The sequence below is a fragment of the Arachis stenosperma genome, chromosome 1, assembly GCF_014773155.1.
Source record: "Arachis stenosperma cultivar V10309 chromosome 1, arast.V10309.gnm1.PFL2, whole genome shotgun sequence".
In the NCBI taxonomy this organism is placed as follows: Eukaryota; Viridiplantae; Streptophyta; class Magnoliopsida; order Fabales; family Fabaceae; genus Arachis; species Arachis stenosperma.
The window spans coordinates 36,377,589-36,397,527 of NC_080377.1; the positions used below are offsets into that span (position 1 = coordinate 36,377,589).

At 34.1% G+C, this 19,939-nt stretch overlaps 1 non-coding gene across 1 annotated transcript; it reads left to right on the forward strand.

The window, feature by feature from the left end:
- The first annotated feature begins 19,216 nt into the window (after window positions 1–19,216).
- LOC130950791 (small nucleolar RNA R71) lies at window positions 19,217–19,320 on the forward strand. The gene has a single exon (XR_009073728.1). It is a non-coding gene; the product is annotated as a small nucleolar RNA R71 (small nucleolar RNA).
- The last annotated feature ends 619 nt before the right edge of the window (window positions 19,321–19,939 follow it).

The following is a 19,939-nucleotide window of genomic DNA, read 5'->3' on the forward strand; positions in this document are numbered from 1 at the left end:
CTGTAAAATCTTGCGCAGTTTGGACCAATGCATAAATTGAAATTCCTGATTTACAACAAATTTCAAAAGCATGACAATAGTAGATGAAATTAGTAGTGATGATGAAAAAGATAGAAATAAAATTTAAAAATTAAAAGAAGCAGCTAACTTATTATGGAAGCTCTAAAAAGTACGCAACAAATATATTTTTAAAGGTAAAATATTTTATGAACGTTAGGAATAAAAATGATATTTTATTAAAAAAATATTACTTAAATGGCAAAAATTAATTTACTAAAGTATAGATCAACTTATAAAAAAATTAAGCACATAATAAATGTTTCTTACTATTACATAGAAGTGAAAACTATTAAAATAAAATTCTAACAAACATTTTTAGAGAATAAAAAAATCATAAAAGAAAAATTAATTAAAATAAAATACATAAATTTTGATATTTTAATATATTATTTTAAAATTGAAAACTTGAACTAAATCAATCAAATTTCAAGGGTGTGTTTGAGATTCATCTTAAAAAAAACAAAAGTCGATTTGAGTGTCTTGAATATGCTATTTTTATGTTTGGCAATTTTGTAAAATTCTAAACTCATAATTACTTTTATCTCTAAATGTACGTTTACGTGAAGAAAAAAATTTAGTTTTTTTGTTTATGTTGGAAAAAATTGATTACTGTTAAAAAATTATGAGAAATTCATTCTTTTTCTGTCAATTTTATTTTTTATTTTCTTTTATAAAAAAGATACAAGTAACCATATAACTTTCATAGTAATTCTTTGTGTATGTTCTTCGTTCCAAATGTTTTTTTTATCAAAATCTTTTAGATTTGTTTCAATCACACTAAGATAAATATTTTAATTTTTTATTATTTTTAATACCTTCTTTCATATTTTGATTTTTATGTTTTATTGTATTTTTAATTTATATGATAAATATTTTTATATTATTTTTTTAGTGTTCTAATGTTATATTTTTATTGCATCTTTTTATTCATATGACAATTTAGGAGTGGCAAAATGGATCGAGCCCGTCGGGCCGATCTGCTAAACCTGCTAAAAAAGCGGGTCGGACTAGAATTTAGAACCCGCCAAATTAAAAAAATCCGCCAAACCCGCACGGCTAAATTGGCGGGTTTTGACGGGGCCGGTCCGCGGGGCCGAAGATTTTTATTTTTTATTTTTTTATTAAATAAAAGAGTGATTACTATTATAAAATTAATAATTATAAAATTTTTAAACATTTTTCTTTCAGTTTTTGTTTTTATTTTTCTTTTAGTTATTAACTTTATTTATTTTATTTTACAATTTCGCATATATGCTCAAATTATGTGACTTATTTTTTAAAATAAAGATGATTCTATTGACAAATATTATTTTGAACAATTTTATTGAAGTTAAAAATTAAAAAAATAGTAAAATAATTATATTATAATTTGACTATTTTTCATTTATATTTGATTTTTTAATTATTACTTTTTGGTTAATTTTAATGAATTTTATTTAAAAAAAAAAAAAGAGTCAAGCGGGCTAACCCGCCGACCCGCCAATTCGCCATAAAATGGGACGGACTAGCATTTTGAACCTATTTTAGTTGACGGGGCGGGACGGTCCGTCCCGTTTATGGGGCGAGGCGAGGCGGGTTGGAGTGGGGCGGGTTGGGGCGGACCAGCCCGCTTTGCCACCCCTATAACAACTATTGTTGATATAAATTTTTATTTTTACTAATTTTTATGATGTTTTTATTATTTTTTGTTTATATAAATCTTTTTAATCATTTATTGTACTATATTTATGTTGTGTATAAATTTTTTATTTTTTTTAATTTTATTCATATAAATTTTATTTACTTATTATAATTTTTTTGTTCATATCATATGTTATTGGTTGTAATTATTATATACTATATTTGTATGAATTTTTTTTAGTTTTTTTTATTGTACTTCTCATTGTATTTTATTTTTGTTTTTATTACATACTAATTATAAGTAGCAAAAGAGTTATAAATAATAAAAATTTATAGTCCAACATGATACTAAATTAAAGAGTACTAACGATACTAAATAAATTATAGAACATTTTTTTGTTTAATATTATAAAATATATAGTATTTTTTCATATTTTTATTTTTTATTGTATTTATTTTATTTATATGATAAATATTTTTTATATTTTTTTAATATTTTGCTTTTTCATGTATATTATTATTTCTTATTGTTTTTTAGTTCATCTCAATTGTTTTTATTATATGAAATTTTTTTATGATATTTTTTATTATTTTTTATGTATTTTATTAGTATTTTATCTTTTAATTTGATATTTATTAGCATTTTTATGTATTAAAATATATTTTATCAATTTTTATATGTTATTTTAATTTAGTAAGTAAATATTAATTTTATTATAAAATAATGTCTCTTAATAAGATCTATTCAAATATAAAGTAAAATAATAGGATAATATAAAATATTATATAAATTGATGTCTCTTTTAGTAATTTTTTATCTAAAAGTATTTTTGAATAGTATAATCTAAACAACATTTATTTTACTATAATCCATTTTAATACAAAGATTGGCAAACATAAATCACGTTAACACAAACTTACTTTTCATCAAAATCAAATTTGCAAAATCAATTTTACGCAAACTTTCGTTTACAAACTGAAATTCAAACACACACTAAGTTTGATAAAATAAATTATAATTAACTTATTAAAAATTTTATTTAAATTAATTTAAATTTGAACTTTCTTATAGTTAGAGAAGTGATAATTGCCGCTCCCGTTTGTCTAATTTCACTTCTATATTTAATTATTTATTATTTATAGTTTTTTTATGTGACTTTATTAGTTTTAGTTTAATTTTGCGAACATGTCTTTCATTTGTTCTATTCAAAGTATAATTTAGGAAAATTAGAATTCAAATTTTACATACCATAACTATATCTTTATAAGTACAAAAAAAGATTTTATGACCAACATATCATTATTATATTCCATATTTAAAAATATGTTTGACTTAATTATTTATATATCTTAAATTTTATACAAATTCAAATATTTGAATAAATTTTTACACTATCATTAATCAGTAATTAAATAAAAAAAAAAGTATATCGAATCATGATACACCAAGATATTTTTAATAAAATATTTTTAAAAAAATTACAAACACTACGTAAACGTATTACATAAATTAATTTACTAAAATATAGATTTAGTTATAAAATAATTAAGCACAAAGTGAGTTTCTTCTTATTATATAGAGGTGAAAACTATTAAAATGAAATTCTAATGAGTGTTTTGGAAAAATTAAAAAAAAAGAAAAAACTCTTTAAAATAAAAAACATAAATTTTTTATATATTAATATATTATTTTAAAATAAAAAATGAACCAAATTAATCAAATTCTAGTTAGTTTGATTTGATTTAGTTGGCTTAAAAAAACAAACTAAATTAAAATTTTACATATAATTAATTTGGATAATTTTTTTCTAAAAAATTCGAACGAAACTACGCCAAAAAAAATCAGTGTAGAAATTTTGCATAACAAGGTATTTATTTTATTGTATTAATATAAACAATCAAAATTTTTAATACTAATAAAATAAAATAAACGTCTCTCTCTCTCCCTCCACAATACTTTACTGAAAAATTCCAAAAAGTCCATAAAACCATGGAAGAAGCCCACGCAATAGCAATCATCGTATGTGTGGGACCCAAAAAGTTCAATGATATTGGGTGCACTATATGAAATAGAAACGATAAAAGAATCAATTAAAGTGATGAAAATAACGTCAGAAACCTAGATCTCGGGGCCCACAGTAAAAAACAAGATTTACTGATAAAAGAAAAAAAAATTAAACCATTACTTTCAAAATTTTTTATTTTAATAATTATAATAGCTAGATTAAAGATTTAAATTTAATATGTTTCTATAAAATATTTTTAAAGTAAATTTTGACTAAATATATAAATGGAAAGAGAAAGTGAGAAACCATAGAATTTGTAGTAGAAAAATAATATAAAAGGAGCATGTAATATTAGTTTGTTCGGCGATTTTGCCCTTTTTCACTCGCATCTTTGCTGTGTTTTCACGCTCCTCTATAATTTTTCTTTTTTTTTTTTTGAATTTTAACATTTTTGCTATTGTACATAGAGACATTACACGGCAAATTTTTTTGGATATGCAGATTCTGTATGTGTTATGCATGCGTGTGGAGGTGGGTGGTGTTAGACATGAATGTGAAATAATTTTTTTTGAATTATAAAGTGAAGAAATTGGACTGTGCGATTTCTTTGTTAAAAAAATTTTGAACACAAATCGAATGGTCCGATTTGTGAGAGAGAAAAAATCGGATGGTCCGATTTGTACTTTTAAATTTTTTTAATTTTGAAAACAAAAATCAGATGGTCCGATTTCAATATTAATTTTTTTAATTGTTTAAAATACAAATCGGACGGTCCGATTTGTGTAATGCAATTTTTTTTTATTTTTTAAACATAAATCAGACGATCCGATTTGCTCTTAACACTACAATTGCGTAAAACATCCATACACTCCATAACTATATTCTACACCATTCCTCCTTACATATCTAAATTAAAAAGTGACATTACACTTCTGCAAAAAAATTATAGTTTCTAAACAAAAATACAAAGTAAAATTTATCAATAAAAAGGCATCTCATATAGATAATAAGGAATGTTCAACCTTAAAAGAAAAATCAATCTAATTTAAATTTTAAAGTATACAATTTAATATAATTTACATTGTATCGATTTATTTGGATTTGTAAAAGAAAATTTAGATTTAAGCAACCTATATTTTATAAAATAATATAAATAAATTAATTTTACATTTACCTATATAACAAATTATGTAATAAATTAAATATATTATAAATAAAATTCTAATTTTGATAAAATAATAAATTATTATATATGATACTATTTGTATTAAATTTAACTAATTTTAAAAAATATATCTAAAGTCTAATTCATAAAATATAACTTATTAATTTTTTTTGAAACCAAAGAAATTCAACACAAAAGTGAAGCAAAAATAATAATAATAATAATAATAATAATAATAATAATAATAATAATAAGACAACACCTATTGTAATTACCTAGTGATTTCTCATACTAGTAACTTATCCCAATATCATCTGTGGAATTATCATCAACAACAAAAGGGATCTTGGCACCTCCACTCCTTATAGTTATAGAGAGTCATGTTGAAGATTTTTCTAACACCTTTTTCTATATTTTGAAACAACTTCCTGTTCCTTTTCAATCTGACGTTCTAAACAACCGCGAAGAAACTTATGACCCACTTCTTACGCTGCTCCTTCCTAATTGTAAAACCTATCCAACTTTAAAAGTGTTCCTTTAAAGTATCCGGATAGGACCATTGTTTGCCAAAATCAGATAACCAAGCACACCACACCTGCCAAGTAAATTTACAGCCAAGAAACAAGTGGTGAACATATTCTACATCCTTATTACATAATACACACAAATGATCATCCTCATTAACAATTCTGAATCGACACAACCTTTTCTTTGTGTTCACCCTACTTATCAAGACAAACCAGGTAAACAACTCTACTCTTGGAGGGACTAATCCTTTCTAAATAATCTTAGTGAAGCTATAGCTTGTTACGTCGTCCGGAAGCGTTTCCTCCTGTAGCACCTGGACAAAAGAGTTTTGCCTTACCTGTCAAACTTTCAGACAACTCTATCCACTCTGTCAAAGGCTATTTTAACTGGCCTCAAAGTGTCGTGTAATTGATTCACAAGTTTCAACTCTCATTGGAGTAGCTCACGCCTCCATTGGAAGTTCGATATCCACTCTAACACATCCCAAAACCCGCAAACCCCTATGACAGATCCTTTTTGAATTGAAATCGAGAAGAGCCTTGGAAACCTATCCTTTAGAAGACCACAACATAGCCAGACATCTTCCTAAAAACGAGTTCTTCTACCATCATCAATCTCCATGGACAAGCCAGTTATTATCTTGTCTCTTATATGTTGCTCCTTAATCTGTAGTTGGCAAATATCCTTCCATGGACCCCCCTAGTAGATAGAGCCTGGGTGGACAATATCTCATGTGGGGAGAGATTATTACAAGAGTATACCACCTTCTTCTACAACGGATACTTCTCCTTAGAAAATCTCCACCACCACTTAAATAAGAGTGCTATATTACGAACCATCACATTTCTGACTCCCAATCCCCTAACTTTTTTGGAGCTTGGATCACTTTCCATCTAACCAATGCCATACCATTCCTTCCATCCTCCTTACTCTACAAGAACCTTCTCTGTAACGAAATCAATTTCTCAGCAATGGCCTTTGGCAGTTTATATAAGCTTAGATAATAAACCGGCAGGCTATTTAACACTGCTTTGATGAGCACCAACTTTCCCGCTTTGTTAAGGACCTTCGATTTTTACAAGCCGAGCTTCTCCTCCACTTTGCCTATAATTGATTTCCAAGTCTTGATCAACCTTGGATTAGTTCCTAAAAGAATTCCAAGGTATCTGACAAGAAGAGTAGCTTCCTTGCACCCCAATAAATTGTACATACTTCGAACTCATTGTTATTCACAGTTGATTGAGATCAAGCTGAATTTGTCAAAATTGATACTTAACCCCGACATCAACTCGAAACATCGAAAGAATCTCTTGTAGTTCTTAAAGTATAAATATTTCAATAAAAATATATATTATATATTAATATTTTTAACAAAGTAATTATTTAATAAAATTTTAATATAACAATCTAAATTATTTATCAAGTAATATAAAATAAAATTAGTTATTTAATATTTTTATGTTACATTTAATTAAGAATATTATTTTCATATAATTTTTTAATATCATAAAAATTTTTATTGGATGATAATTATTGATCTTAATAAATAAAAAAGATTTATATTTTTATATTTATATGTTTTATATTCATTATTTGAAAATAAAAAATTATATTTTTCATTTAAAGTATTATATATTAAAAGATATAATAATAAGACACATTCAATAAGCACAAAGTTGTTGTGCTTATTTTAGACATACCCTCAATTGAAGTGGTGAAAATAACGTTAGAGATCTAGATCTAGGTGACTTGCAGTGAAAAATAAGGTTTATTAATAAAAAAATTAAACTATTATTTTTAAAATTCATTTTAATGCATTTTAATAGATAGGTTAAAGATTTTAATATAATACATTTTTATAAATATTTTTTAATGTAAATTTTGACTAAATCTAAAAATGAAAAAGAAAAATCATAGAATTTTAAGCGTAAAAATAATATAAAAAAGAACATGTAAAACTAGATTATTCAACGGTTTCGCACTTTCTCACCTTGGATGTAAGCTTTGGAGCTAAGTTTCTAGGAACTCCTCTAGTGGTACACTGTAACACCCCCAATTAGCCTAAACTTTACCACACTTCGTAAAGCAAATGTTAATCAAGGATTACGACAGTTCTAAGCTCATATAAATATATAGAAGGAATAATATTATCTAGAAGCCTAATGAAAAATACAGTTCAAAAACAGGATTTAAAAGCGCAAAGCGTATTAACGAAGCGTCTAACTTAAAGCACAAGAGACAGATGTAGTATAACAAAATATAATAGTATAATATCGTAGAAATCTTACCATAGCTCGCGGAGTTTAAGCTGGCTAGCCATATATATACAGACAACCAGAAACTGAAGTCTAAAGAAAGGGCTTATACAAGTTTTTCTTTCTTAAATACAAGCCTCTAGGCCAAAACAAAATACAAAAGTGAGAGACATATATAAAATAAACCAAAAGACTCCAAAAGGTATCAGGATCCTCCGCTTCTGTCACCATCCAAGTAACTCACCGAGGTGGGTTGCGACCTGCATCTGAAAAATACAACATAAATATGATATGAGAACCGGAGATTCTCAATATGGTAACAGTGCCTAGTGATGTAGGATATAAGATCTCGGGACGCTAAAGACAATCCTAGACTCCAAATCCATCACAAGATTCAAATCTTAAGGCATACTAAACAATAAATCAAATATATAAACTTAACATAACTAAACAGGGTGCTCTATCTTAGGGAATTTCTATTCTAACCAAAACACCGCTGTCCCACAGTCTTCACCAACCTACCCTCCGTGCGATCCCATCACCACTGCCTTCCGAACCTCTTCAATCCCATAAGAAAGAACAATTATATACAAGGCAAGTAAGACACAAGTAGAAACATATAAGGCAAGTAATTCAAATAGCAATTAGACATATTATACAAATAGGCAAAAAATTTCAAGTCGGCAAAGCATATAAACAGATAGAGAATTCACATGATGGATGCCTGTCCTACTGGCTGTGATATCACTTGTCGGTCCATAAATGCCAATCCGACACATCCTTTCGGATATAGCTTTTTTGCCGCACCCTCGGATATAGTGCCGGGTACACTCTATTAACCCATGGATTTAGTTTTGCGCACACTCCATTCATCCACGGATTTAGTGCTGAGCACACTCCATTAACCCACAGATTTGGTGCCGGGCACACTCGCATGCGTAACCCAAGGATATAGTGCCTGGCACACTCTTGCAACAGAAAAGATTATCAGTCATAATTTAATCCCTGGAACATAATACCCGGTACACTATCGTACTTTATCCCAAGGATATAGTACCTGGCACACTCCCATTATTCAACAAGATCATCATTCCTCTTTGGGTCCTCAACTCATCACAACCATCATCAATTCATCATTTTCATTCTGAGTTCATTAGTTCATCAGTTTCTCAATTCATACATCTTTCTCCATTCACACTCTACCAAATCCATCCTCAATACACTAGAAATCTAAGCCTCCGTCCTCTCACTTTTCAAAATAATTCAAACTCAAACCCTCCTAGGATCATTCCCATGTTTGTTACCCAAAAATAAGCCCAAAAGCCTTAAAATGGTGTTATAGAAGCTTACAATCTTATTGGAAAGGTGAAATAGTTGAAAACAAAGTTTAAATTTGTGAAACAGGGCGTGTGCGCACGCACAGGGGTGTGCGTGCGCACGCCCAGGAAGATTTTGAAAGTGTGCGTGCGCACAGGGGTGTGCGTACGCACATGTATTAAAATTTATAAAGTCTGTTCACTCGCACAGGGTGTGCTAGCGCCCCCAATAGATGACCCTTTCCAACTTGTGCGTGCGCACAGGGCTGTGTGTACGCACAGGTCGTAATTCTTCATTGATGTATGCGCGCAGAAGCTGTGCTAACGCTACAAGCAGGGAGCCTTTTCTTGCGTGTGCATGCACACAGGTCTGTGCGTTCGCACAGAATAAGATTTTTGCAGGGTTGTGCATGCGCACATATCAGAAATCATGAAATTCTGCAACTTTGTATAATTTCAGATTTTTAACACCAACTTTGAATTATCATAACTTCCTCTACAAAATTTCAAATTTTACAAAGTTTATATCGATTTGAAGAATTTTCAATGAACTTTAAATCTAAACCAATTCCAACAGATTTTGAAAATCGAGGCAAAGATTATGATTAGACAAAGTTCATAAAAAATCAACTTTTACCCAAAATTCACAAGTTACCAATTTTCCCAATTTCATATCTCAAACCAATCAAAACCATACCAAACTCCCCTCTACAGCACCATTTACCCTGTTGGGTCACTTTTCACAATTAACACCAATCTTTCCATCCTACTTCATCATTTTCAACCTCAATAATCAATTATATATATAACATTCCAAACATATATTCACTAATCATAATTTATCGCTATAAATCTTCATCATCAACTCAACCATGGTTCATATTATTAATCAACAATGTTCATTCATCCAAATCCATCATATTTCAATCATCATCATTTAACAACATCAACAATACCAATTCATTGTACATCATCAACCAACCAATCATCAACAACATATATTTTTTAAACCTATCTTATGGGTCATTAGCCTAAGTGTCCATGAATATTATATACTACTTAGAGAAAATCGAAACCATACCTTGGCCGATTCCCAATATGAACCAAAACCCCCATAGAGCACAAGTTGAGCTTCCAACCACAAGCAACTCTCCAAAAAGAACTCCAACAAGCACCAAAAGCTCCCAAACTCACAACAAACAAGCTATATACACACAAACCATCACTAACCAATCTAGGGCTCAACATAAACATAAAATCACAAGGGTTTCAATAGCTCTTACCTTGTCCAACAGTTTTGGGAATCAAAACCACCAATAATCAAGTGCTATGTACCTAAAACACCCAAGACACAAGATTTCACTCAAAACCAAACCCTAAAACTCGAAATGCACAAGGGCATGAAAACTGGGCAGGAAAACTTGAGAGAATTACCACAAAGCTTAGATAGAAACGACGGGCTTAGCAAGAGCTTCGCGTAGCCGCTGACGGCACAAAAATCGAAGCACCGTAGCTCAAGATATGATGAAGAGAGTGAGAAGATGAATAATGCTCTTCTCTCTTCTCCTCTCCTCCTTGCAGCTGGTATATGTGTGTTTATGGGTGAAGGGTTCACTAATGAACCCTTATATATGTTGGACTTGGGCCCAACTTGGGCCCGGTCTAACCCGTTAATGTTTAGTCCGTTCGGCCCAACTTTGGTCCAAACCTTTAACACTAACGCCCGATTTTCCATTTCTAATGTGTTTCTAGGGTTTTCGACCATTTTCACTTTTTCTCGCGCAGTACCGAGCAGACTTAAACCGGTTGGACCGGTTCAACTGTCGGTTCGTAGTTTTTCACGATTTTTCGCAGAAAACACATTTTCTGACTCAGAAAGACATACTGAGTCCAAAAATCATATTTAAATCCCCAAATTCTCATCCTAATTTTTCGGAATTTAATTTGGGTATTTAAATTATTTTATCCATAAAAAATCCGGTTCTTACATCCTCCCCTCCTTAAAAAGATTTTCGCCCTCGAAAATCCGAATCACGCGATGGAATATATATATATATATATATATATATATATATATATATATATATATAGTTATATACATATATTCTCTACGAAGCATCCTACTTTCAACGTTACCAACCCAATAAATTGCTAAAGCATCTGGTTCACCATCATCCCACCGTGTTGATGTACTCTCTCGCCTTCCGCTGCGTCACTCTGATTATCGTCACTAGGAATCCAAAAATTTTCCTTAAATGAAATACCGATTTTGTAAAATTTTTCAAAACCTTTAAAACAAGTTCCATATAAATTGGTTCATTGTTAAAATTTTTTCAAAAGAGTAAAAAATAATCCATTTGTAAGTCAATCACTTTGAAATATGATTTTTCCTAAATTCATTGAAACCCGTAAATCAAAACCCTTCCATTCGAATCCCTTTTGATAAGTGAAATTACAAACCCAAAATCACAAGTTAACAAAATCATACCACTCACTTTCCTTTTTAAATTGTATCATTTGATGAAAGTTCTAATCCTAATTTCAAAACCAAATCATTCAAAACATTTTAGTCTAGACCAGATCACTGTTGAGCTTTCTGAAAGGAGTCAAAATCATTTACTTGGAAGTTGATTACTTTAAATCATGATTTTCTTAAATTAAAACTTTTCAAATAGAATCCCTTTCGATAAGAGAAATTGGAAACCATTTTCACAATTGAACAAAATCAGAGAACTCACTGTTCCTTTAAACCATATCTCTTAAATCAAGAGTTTCGACTACCTTTCAAAATTGAATCATTTAAACCAAAGTTCTAAACCAGATTTGGAAATCATTCTAAACCTTAAAACCGCAAAAATCATAGTTAAAAAACCGTAAAGGCGTCAGTCGATACTTCCGTTGCCACTAGTGCTGCACCGCACCCATCACCCATACAGGGAACCAATAAGACTCCCAGTCATGCCTGGTAACCATTCTGGCACATTCACTCTGATCGTTTGTTATCACAAGTCCAAAATCCTCGGCTTCCGCCACTAGAATCTTCCTTCCCCATGGTTTACCCCCAACACAACTCTAAGCCCTTGTAATCCTAACAGCGACTTTGCAGAGATATAACTAGGCTACCCTCAGATCCAAGAAATATAATACTCAAAGCATACGCTTACCTCTCGTCGGAGGATCTGACCCCGTCGCATCACATGCATCCAAAGTGGAAGCTCGGCCTAGTTGCTGACTCCTACCCACATCTCGGTTCTTCCCTCTACGACAGTCCTTAGCAAGGTGCCCTGGTAATCCGCAAGTGTAGTGGTGGACGAAATTGTGATCCATGTTCTAACTATTTTGAGAGAAATCATTATTATGGCACTGGTTGAATTCACAACTCCGTTCAACTAACCAGCAAGTGTACTGGGTCGTCCAAGTAATAAACCTTACGTGAGTAAGGGTCGATCCCACAGAGATTGTTGGTATGAAGCAAGCTATGGTCACCTTGTAAATCTCAGTTAGGCATATTAAAATTGTTTATGGTTTCGGAAATTAATAATAAGAAAATAGAAATAATAAAAGGGATAGAACACTTATGTAGATTCATTGGTAGGAACTTCAGATAAGAATATGGAGATACTGTAAGGCTCAAGGACGCCTGCTCTCCTACTGCTTCAACTCAATCCTTCTTACTCCTTCCCATGGCAAGCTGTATGTAGGGCATCACCGTTGTCAGTGGCTACATCCCATCCTTTCAGTGAAAATGGTCCTCTGCGGCTGTCACTCGCATGGCTAATCATCTGTCGGTTCTCAATCAGGTTGGAATAGAATCCATTGATTCTTTTGCGCTTGTCATCACGCCCAGCCTTCAGGAGTTTGAAGCTCGTCACAGTCATTCAATCCCAGAATCCTACTCGGAATACCATAGACAAGGTTTAGACTTTCCGGATCCTCATGAATGCCGCCATCTATCTAGCTTATACCACGAAGATTCTGTTGGAGAATCTAAGAGATACACATTCAAGCTCTGTTGCATGCAGAACGGAAGTGGTTGTCAACGTGCGTTCATAAGTGAGAATGGTAATGAGGGTTATCTAATCATCACATTCATCATGTTCTTGGGTGCGAATGAATATCTTGGAATAAGAATAAGAGAGAATTGAATAAAAGAAAATAGAATTGCATTAATACTTGAGGTACAGCAGAGCTCCACACCCTTAATCTATGGCGTGCAGAAACTCCACCGTTGAAAATACATAAGTAAAAGGTTCAGGCATGGCCGAATGGCCAGCCCCCTAAAACGTGATCAATAGCCTCTTAAGATGAAGAATAAAACAAAACTGAGACCAAAGATGTCTAATACAATAGTAAGAGGTCCTATATATACTAGACTAGCTACTAGGGTTTACATGAGTAAGTAATTGATGCATAAATCCACTTCCGGGGCCCACTTGGTGTATGTTTGGGCTGAGCTTGATCAATCCACGAGCTGAGGCTTCTCTTGGAGTTGAACTCCGAGTTATGACGTGTTTTGGGCGTTCAACTCCGGATCATGACGTTTTTCTGGCGTTTAACTCCAGACAGCAGCATGAACTTGGCGTTCAACGCCAAGTTACGTCGTCAATTTCCGAATAAAGTATGGACTATTATATATTGCTGGAAAGCCCTGGATGTCCACTTTCCAACGCGGTTGAGAGCGCGCCAATTGGAGTTCTGTAGCTCCAGAAAATCCATTTCGAGTGCAGGGAGGTCAGATTCCAACAGCATCAGCAGTCCTTTTGTCTGCCTTTTTCAGAGTTTTGCTCAAATCCCTCAATTTCAGTCAGAAATTACCTGAAATCACAGAAAAACACAAACTCATAGTAAAGTCCAGAAATGTGAATTTAACATAAAAACTAATGAAAACATCCCTAAAAGTAGCTTGAACTTACTAAAAATTACCTAAAAACAATGCCAAAAAGCGTATAAATTATCCGCTCATCACAACACCAAACTTAAATTGTTGCTTGTCCCCAAGCAACTAAAAATCAATTAGGATAAAAAGAAGAGAATATACTATAAATTCAGAATATCAATGAATATTAATTATAATTAGATGAGCGGGACTTGTAGCTTTTTGCTTCTGAACAGTTTTGGCATCTCACTTTTTCCTTTGAAGTTCTGAATGATTGGCTTCTTTATGAACTTAGAATTTTGGATAGTGTTATTGACTTTCCTAGTTAAGTATGTTGATTCTTGAACACAACTACTTATGAGTCTTGGCCGTGGCCCTAAGCACTTTGTTTTCCAGTATTACCACCAGATACATAAATGCCACAGACACATAACTGGGTGAACCTTTTCAGATTGTGACTTAGCTTTGCTAAAGTCCCCAGTTAGTGGTGTCCAGAGCTCTTAAGCACACTCTTTTGCTTTGGATCATGACTTTAACCACTCAGTCTCAAGCTTTTCACTTGGACCTGCATGACACAAGCACATGGTTAGGGACAGCTTGATTTAGCCGCTTAGGCCTGGATTTAATTTCCTTGGGCCCTCCTATCCATTGATGCTCAAAGCCTTGGATCCTTTTTACCCTTGCCTTTTGGTTTTAAGGGCTATTGGCTTTTTCTACTGCTCCTTCTCTCTCTTTTTTTTTTCGCCACTTTTTTTTCTTTTTTTTTTCGCAAGCTTCTTCTTTTTCACTGCTTTTTCTTGCTTCAAGAATCAATTTTATGATTTTTCAGATCCTCAATAACATTTCTCTTTGTTCATCATTCTTTCAAGAGCCAAAAATTTTAACATTCATAAACAACAAGATCAAAAATATGCACTGTTCAAGCATTCATTCAGAAAACAAAAAGTGTTGTCACCGCATCAATATAATTAAATTAAATTCAAGGATAAATTCTAAATTCATGTACTTCTTGTTCTTTTGAATTAAAACATTTTTCTTTTAAGAGAGGTGAAGGATTAATGGAATTTATTCATAGCTTTAAGGCATGGTTACTACATACTAATGATCATGAAATAAAGACACAAAACATAGATAAACACAACATTAAAAACCGAAAAGCAGAAAGAAATAAGAACAAGGAATGAGTCCACCTGAGTGAGGGTGGCGCCTTCTTGAAGGTCCAATGGTGCTCTTTGAGCTCCTCTATGTCTCTTCCTTGCTTCTGTTGAATGATTCCTAGTAATTTTGGTGTTTCTACCCTTAGTTGCTTCCAATATTTGTGTGGAGGACAACTTATCCCCTGAGGTATCTCAGGGATCTCTTGATTTGCAGCCACATGTTCTACCACTGAGCTATGACGGCTTTATATGAGTCTTTCCATTTCCCAAGACTCAGAGGTGGAAGCTTTTGTCTTCCCTTTGAGGTTTCTCTGGCCTTAGGTGCCATTAATGGTAATGAAAAAGTGGTAAAGGTTTTTGGGAAGTGTGATATGGGGAAGGGTCATCACAAAAACTAGGATTAGGAGGTAAGGTAGGAATATGGTAGGTGGGGATCCTGTGGGATCCACAGATCCTGAGGTGGTCCTGTGGGGTCCACAGGTCCTGAGGTGTCAAGGAATTCCATCCTTGCACCAAATAGGCATGTATAATGCCTTGGCACACCATTCTGGCGTTTAAACGCCCATTGGTGCACGTTCTGGGCGTTCAACGCCCATATAAAGCATGTTTCTGGCGTTGAACGCCAGTTTCATGCTTGTTACTGGCGTTCAGCGCCAGCTTTTCTCCTCTAGGCACATTCCTGGCGTTCAGCGCCAGGATGTTGCTTGTTTCTGGCGTTCAGCGCCAGAATGGTGCTCTGTTCTGGCGTTGAACGCCAGCCAGATGCATCTTACTGGCGTTGAACGCCAACCTGTGCGTCCTCCAGGGTGAAAAATTTTTTTCTTCTGTTTTTGACTCTGTTTTTAATTTTTTTGATTTTTTTCGTGACTCCTCATGATCATGTACCTAATAAAACACAAAATAACAATAAAACAAAATAAAATAAAAATTAGATAAATAAAATTGGGTTGCCTCCCAACAAGCGCTTCTTTAATGTCAATAGCTTGACAGTGGCTCTCATGGAGCCACAAGGTGATCAGGTCAATGTTGTATAGTTGTCCACACCAAACTTAGAGTTTGGATATGGGATCTTAACACCAAACTTAGCGTTTGGTTGTGGCCTCACAACACCAAACTTAGAGTTTGACTGTGTGGGCTCTTTTTAACTCTGAACTGAGAGAAGCTCTTCATGCTTACTCTCTTCTGTCACAGAGGGATGGCCATGTGCCTTAAACACAAGGTAGTCCCCATTCAATTGAAGAACTAATTCACATCTGTTGACATCTATCACAGCTCCTGCTGTGGCTAGGAAAGGTCTTCCAAGGATGATGCAATCATCCTCTTCCTTCCTAGTGTCTAAGATTATGAAATCAGCAGGGATGTAAAGGCCTTCAACCTTTACTAACACGTCCTCTACTATTCCATAAGCTTGTCTCAATGACTTGTCTGCCAGTTGTAATGAGAACAAGGCAGGTTGTACCTCAATGATCCCCAGCTTCTCCATTACAGAGAGTGGCATTAGATTTATCCCTGACCCTAGATCACACAGAGCTTTTTCAAAGATCATGGTGCCTATGGTACAAGGTATTAAGAACTTGCCAGGATCTTGTTTCTTTTGAGGTAAAATTTTCTGAATCCAAGTGTCCAGTTCATTAATGAGCAAGGGAGGTTCACTTTCCCAAGTCTCATTACCAAACAATTTGGCATTCAGCTTCATGATAGCTCCTAAATATTGAGCAACTTGCTCTCCAGTCACATCTTCATCCTCTTCTGAGGAAGAATAGTCTTCAGAGCTCATGAATGGCAGGAGGAGATTCAATGGAATCTCTATGGTCTCTGTATGAGCCTCAGATTCCTCTGGATCCTTAATAGGAAACTCCTTCTTGCTTGAAGAACGTCCCTGGAGGTCTTCTGATGAGCGGATATTTTATACGCTTTTTGGGGGTAATTTCATATAGATTTTAGCATGTTTTAATTGGTTTTTAGTTAAATATTATTAGTTTTTAAGCAAAAATCATATTTCTGGACTTTACTATGAGTTTGTGTATTTTTCTATGATTTCAGGTATTTTCTGGCTGAAATTGAGGGAGCTGAGCAAAAATCTGACTTAGGCTGAAAAAGGACTGCTGATGCTGTTGGATCCTGACCTCCCTGTACTCGAAATGGATTTTCTGGAGCTACAGGAGTCCAATTGGCGCGCTCTCAACGGCGTTGGAAAGTAGACATCCAGGGCTTTCCAGCAATATATAATAGTCCATACTTTGCGCGAGGATAGACGACGTAACTTGGCGTTGAACGCCAAGTTCATGCTGCTGTCTGGAGTTAAACGCCAGAAAAACGTCATGATCCGTAGTTGAACGCCCAAAACACGTCACAACCTGGAGTTTAACGCCAAGAAAGGCCTCTACTCGTAGATAGCTTTAGTCTCAGCCCCAGCACACACCAAGTGGGCCCCAGAAGTGGATTTCTGCACCAATTATCTTAGTTTACTCATTTTCTGTAAACCTAGGTTACTAGTTTACTATTTAAACAACTTTTAGAGAATTATTTTGTACCTCATGACATTTTCAGATCTGAATTACATACTTTTTGACGGCATGAGTCTCTAAACTCCATTGTTGGGGGTGAGGAGCTCTGCAGCGTCTCGATGAATTAATACAATTCCTTTATTTTCCATTCAAACACGCTTGTTCTTATCTAAGATGTTCATTCGCGCTTAATTATGGAGAAGGTGATGATCCGTGACACTCATCACCTTCCCCAACCCATGAACGTGTGCCTGACAACCACCTCCGTTCTACATCAGACTGAATGAGTATCTCTTAGATTCATTACGCAGAATCTTCGTGGTATAAGCCGGATTGATGGCGGCATTCATGAGAATCCGGAAAGTCTAAACCTTGTCTGTGGTATTCCGAGTAGGATTCTGGGATTGAATGACTGTGACGAGCTTCAAACTCCTGAAGGCTGGGCGTTAGTGACAGACGCAAAAGAATCAATGGATTCTATTCCAACCTGATTGAGAACCGACAGATGATTAGCCATGCTGTGACAAAGCATAGGAACGTTTTCACTGAGAGGATGGGAAGTAGCCATTGAAAACGGTGACACCCTACATAGAGCTTGCCATAGAAGGGACTTTTCGTGTGTTGAAGGATTTCAAGGAAGAGTTGAAGTTCGAAGGACAAAGCATCTCCAAAACTCCAACATATTTCTCATTATTGCACAACAAGTAACACTGTTATTCTCTTTTATTTTTATAATCAAATCTGGTAATTTCACTTTTAATCCTATTGGCCTCCTGACTAAGATTAATAAAATAAACATTGATTGCTTCAAGCCAATAATCTCCGTGGGATCGACCCTTACTCACGTAAGGTATTACTTGGACGACCCAGTGCACTTGCTGGTTAGTTGTGCGAATCACAAATTCGTGCACCATCTTCCTCACTAGGATTTTCGTCCTCCTCCTCCTTTGTGCATTCGGCCATATTGACTATGTCAATGGCTTTGCACTCTCCTTTTGGATTCTCTTCTGTATTGCTTGGGAGAATACTGGGAGGAGTTTCAATGACTTTCTTACTCAGCTGGCCCACTTGTGCCTCCAGATTTCTAATGGAGGATCTTGTTTCACTCATGAAACTGAAAGTGGCCTTTGACAGATCAGAGACTATATTGGCTAAATTAGAAGTGTTTTGTTCAGAATTCTCTGTCTGTTGCTGAGAAGATGATGGATATGGCTTGCTATTGCCCAGCCTATTACGTCCACCATTGTTAAAACCTTGTTGAGGTTTTTGTTGATCCTTCCAGGAGAAATTTGGATGATTTCTCCATGATGAGTTATAGGTGTTTCCATAAGGTTCACCCATGTAATTAACCTCTGCCATGGCAGGGTTCTCAGGATCATAAGCTTCTTCAGAAGCTGCCTCTCTAGTACTGTTGGATGCATGTTGCAATCCATTCAGATTTTGAGAGATCATGTTGACCTGTTGAGTCAACACTTTGTTCTGAGCCAATATGGCATTCAGAGTGTCAATTTCAAGAACTCCTTTCTTCTGAGGTATCCCATTGTTCACAGAATTCCTCTCAGAAGTGTACATGAACTGGTTATTTGCAACCATGTCAATGAGTTCTTGAGCCTCTTCAGGTGTTTTCTTCAGGTGAATAGATCCACCTGCAGAATGGTCCAATGACATTTTCGAAAATTCAGAGAGACCATAATAGAATATATCTAATATGGTCCATTCTGAAAACATGTCAGATGGACATCTTTTGGTCAGCTGCTTGTATCTCTCCCAAGCTTCATAAAGGGATTCACCATCTTTTTGTTTGAAGGTTTGAACATCCACTCTCAGCTTGCTCAGCTTTTGAGGAGGAAAGAATTTATCCAAGAAGGCAGTGACTAGCTTATCCCATGAGTCCAGGCTATCCTTGGGTTGTGAATCCAGCCATATTCTAGCTCTGTCTCTTACAGCAAAAGGGAAAAGCATGAGTCTGTAGACTTCAGGATCAACTCCATTCGTCTTTACAGTCTCACAGATCTGCAAGAACTCAGTTAAAAACTGATAAGGATCTTCAGATGGAAGTCCATAAAACTTGCAGTTTTGTTGCATTAATGCAACTAGCTGAGGTTTCAGCTCAAAGTTATTGGCTCCAATGGCAGGAATGGAGATGCTTCTTCCATCAAACTTGGACGTTGGCTTTGTGAAGTCACCAAGCATTCTCCTTGCATTATTATTATTTTCGGCTGCCATCTCCTTCTCTTGTTCGAAAATTCCTGAAAGGTTGTTTCTGGATTGTTGTAATTTTACTTCTCTTAATTTTCTCTTCAGAGTCCTTTCAGGTTCTGGATCAATTTCAACAAGAGTGCCTTTATCCTTGTTCCTGCTCATATGAAAGAGAAGAAAACAAGAAAAGAAAGAGGAATCCTCTATGTCACAGTATAGAGATTCCTTTATGTTAGTAGAAAAAGAAGGG